Source organism: Elaeis guineensis, chromosome 6 (assembly GCF_000442705.2).
Source record: "Elaeis guineensis isolate ETL-2024a chromosome 6, EG11, whole genome shotgun sequence".
Lineage (NCBI taxonomy): Eukaryota > Viridiplantae > Streptophyta > Magnoliopsida > Arecales > Arecaceae > Elaeis > Elaeis guineensis.
This window is the reverse complement of record NC_025998.2, coordinates 117,533,547-117,537,714: the sequence shown is the minus strand read 5'-3', so window position 1 is coordinate 117,537,714 and position 4,168 is coordinate 117,533,547. Positions and strand designations below refer to the sequence as shown.

Here is a 4,168-nt window from a genome sequence, read left to right as displayed (position 1 = left end):
CTCGAGCTCAATAAGATAAGAAACTCTAAGAGTTGGATCATATTAGGGTTAGTCATTTTAACTGATATCTAATAGTTCAGAAATTACGTCCCAAAGGAAAGTGGTTCATTAATTAATTCTGTTCACTTATCTAACCAATTTAGTTGGTGTCTAAGAAAACTAACGAGGAAACCCCCACCAACCTTACATTTACCTAGCTAGTTGAGTGGCTGATCTTTTACTTGGAGCGCTCGAAAGTGATCTTGACAGTTAGGAGCTATCTAGATCTAGGATAACCCTTAGATAAGATTGATTGCATAACTTGATAGCTAACTAAAAATATCTAACCTAACTTATATTTCTCGCATCTACTTTTTAGATTTAGTACTCAATAGGCTCTCGTCTTTAGAATTTCTTTCATCCTTTTCTTTTATTCATAACTTAAAAATCCAAAAACCTTACAAAAAAAAGAGGAAAAAAAAATTGAAATTATCTGTGTTTGCTCTAAAGTATCAATTGTAGAGTTTATGCTCGGGCGTTGCTCATTAGAACTTGAGATTCAACCGTTAGATCCTGAAATTGAAAGAACCCTTAGAGCCAACAGACCCAGAAATATAGATTGAAATCAAGGGAATGATCCACCTAGGTAGTTGAAGGAGTATTTTACTCCTTCCACATATACCAACTCTCCTTGCATTCAGGCATCTCCAATTGAGGCTGTTCAATATGAAATCAAGTGAAATATCATCCAAATGCTCCTATCATTTTATGGACTTGCTAATGAGGATCTGTATAGACATCTAGATGAATTCTTAAAAATCTATTGGACAGTTAGAATTCAAAATTTCTTTGACGATGCTCTCAGGCTGAAATTATTTTCTTTTTCACTAAAGGACAAAGCCAAATATTGGTTGAACTCCTTAGATACAATCATAATTTCAACCTGGGATCAACTGCAGAGAAATTTCTTAAAAAATATTTTTCAATAGGAAAAACTAATTAAATCAGAAAGGCCATAACTAGTTTTTTCTAATTGGATGGGGAGATATTTCATGAGACTTAGGAGAGATTAAAAGAATTGATTAGAAAATACCCCCACCATGCTGTACCCGAATGACAACTGGTCTAGTGCTTCTATGATGACTTGTCAGAGAAGCAACGACAAATGGTTGATGCATCCTATGGTAGAACCTTCATGCTAAAAAATGAGCATGAAGCCTGGCAGTTATTTGAAATCCTAAGTAAAAATTCATTGCACCACATGTCTGCTGTCAGGAGAGATCCTCCCATGTTTAGACCTAAATGGGATGGAATTTATGAAATTGATAGTTCAACGGACATCTACAATCAAATGGATGAATTATCTCAAATGATGAACCGAATACGGCAAGTAATGTCCACCAGCACCCCACCCACACCTATGATAGATGTCTGTTCAATATGTTCGAGTCTTGATCATTCTGTTTATGATTGTCCTGTTGCACCTCAATTTTTTAAGTTTATAAATGAACAAGTCAATCAAGCACAAACTCAGAATAATTTTAAATCTAGACACAACCCATATTCTAATACTTATAATCCAAGTTGGAAAAACCATCCGAACTTTTCATCCAAAGCACAACCCATAGAAAACTCTGATGCATAGAAATCTAATTATCCTGAGACAAACTATAGGCATGCACCTTACCAACAATTTCCTAATTAATCTCAACCCCCTCCAAATGCCTATAACTCAGCTTTTGAAGACAAAGTTCTCCAAGCCTTGGAGAGGATAGAGAGTCACTCACAAATCCTTAACTCTCATACCCAATCCATAGCTAGACTTGAGTTCCAAGTAGGCCAATTAGCTACCGCGCTTAGTAGAAGAGAGGAAGGTTGCCCAACCAGTCTGAGAGAAACCCAAGAGAACCAAATATGGCCCAATGTGCTAATATAACTAGTCTTAAATAGGCCAAATCAATCATGACTCTCAAGAGTGGGAACCATAGAGCAACCTAGTGAGACCAAAAAGTTGGAAGATGAAAATGTGGCTGAACCTGAACTGACCCAAGACCAAGGGAACCAAGAGTTGAGGGATGAACAGATTACCCTAAAACCATCTAATGTACTCAGGGCTCTATACCCAAGTGCTTTAAAATCACCTACACCTTTTTGCCCGAAGGGAGAAAAATTGGAGAAAATGTTGGAACTATTTAAATAAGTCCAAATCAACTCCCTCTTCTAGGCGCAATCAAATAGGTTCTTGCATATGCTAAATTTTTAAAAGATTTAATGCACTAGTGTAAAGCTCGATCCCAAATTCCAAAGCAGGTTTGTCTCACCGAACAAGTTAGTTCAGTGTTTCAGCACACTACCCCCCTTAAGCTCAAAGACCCAGGTGCACCTGTCATTTCTTGCATCATAGGAAACCTGTGCATCAAAAAGGCACTATTAGATTTCGGGGCTAGTGTTAATCTGCTACCTAGCTCAATTTATGACCTCTTCAAATTCGAAAAGTTGAAACCCACCTCTGTTACCTTACAATTAACTGACAGATCTATTAAGGTACCACGTGGAATGATAGAACATGTTTTAGTCAAGGTTGATGAGTTCTTCTTTCCTATCAACTTTCTCATCCTTGACATGGAGCATTGTAGCAACCTTGGCTAGATTCCCATCATTTTAGGATGATCCTTCCTTACTACAGCCAACGCATGCATTAACTGTAGGATAGGAGTCATAGACATTTCTTTCAAGAATAGGAAGTTACGTTTAAATGTGTTCAACTCTTTCCAAGGACCACAAGTCAATTGTTGTTTCGAAATAGATGTCCTTGAAGATAAAATAGAAAAAGCTAGCTTGTCTCAGGACCGTTTACAAGAATGTTTGGCTCATTTTAATGTGGATGCTTTTGATATCAATGGGTACATCAATGAGGTGAATAATTTGATCGATATGCCCTATTCTTTGGCCAACCCACCATGGATTGAAAAATATGGGACACTATCTGATCTTTCTAATACTCCCTTAGCTTCCTCCTATCATCAACATTAGAATTAGAGCCACTTTTAGGACCCAATGACACCTCCTCAAGGACCACTGCAACAATAGATTATATTGCATCTGACCTAACCCCTGACCAAAAAGTGCAGCTTTCAGGTGACCATATAGGGGTTCTGTTACTGAATTAAGCAACATTGTCCCCTTTATCCATGTACAATAGGCTTATGGGAAAACTGATGCATATGAAAAAATTTCAAGGAGTTCGAACTTGATTATGTGGGACATCGATGAATGTGAGGTGGTGAAATGGCCTGACCAGAACCCAATATGGTAAGGAGCTGATTGGTGTGTCTCGGTGAAGTGGTCAACTAACATACTTTCTTCTTATCACTCTTCATGAGTGAATGGTCAATGTGCCCAATCATGTCTCAGCAAACATAGCCATACTACATTGATTGAGCCCATCTATTGGGTGGAGCCGATTTATGAACCACTCTGAAACTCTATACAGTCTAACTGAAGATTTTAAACTTAGCACTTGTTGGAAGGCAACCCAGCATTTTATTTACTCAATTTTTTTTATTTTGTAGGAATCTAATAAGAATGACTAACTATGTTGGGGGGAGCACAATATCTACATCCAACGAGGGCCCAATGAAAAATATGAAAGAACCTGCAAACAACAGTAAATCAGGTGGTATCCCTTTTTTTACATTTTTTTTTAAGTTTTTCTTTTCTTCCATTAGGGACAATGAAAATTAAGTTGGAGAAGAGAGAATAAACTAACTTAAATTTAAGTAAGTCCTCAAGTATGATTACAAGTAATTAACTATATATATCCAAATTTTATTTTGATTAGAAGTTAATTAGGCACCCTAATCAATAAGTGATTAATGATCTAGATAATTTTAGAGATACTAAAGAGTAAATTATTGAGAAAACCTAATGAATGGTAAGATTTAGACCAGATCAAATTTTAAAATAATTCTAAAATCTTTTTTTTGCTAATCTCAATGAAGAATCTCTTCATGGGGGTTTGGGTGGAAAGGTCTAGGTATGCAAAAATTTCCCTTGAGTTTATTTGCTTAAAAAAAAATTAGCATTGCCTCACTGAGTAACCAGGCTCCTTCACCTAAGTAAACATTGCGGTTCGCGTCAAAAGGTGGGGATGCAAAAAACTAGTTATCAAGGTTTAAAAAAATAAATA

General features: G+C 36.6%; 1 non-coding gene across 1 annotated transcript; it reads right to left on the bottom strand.

Annotated features, from left to right (window-relative positions):
- Window positions 1-980: 980 nt before the first annotated feature.
- Window positions 981-1,086, bottom strand: LOC114914331 (small nucleolar RNA R71). The gene has a single exon (XR_003801223.1). It is a non-coding gene; the product is annotated as a small nucleolar RNA R71 (small nucleolar RNA).
- Between the last annotated feature and the right edge of the window lie 3,082 nt (window positions 1,087-4,168).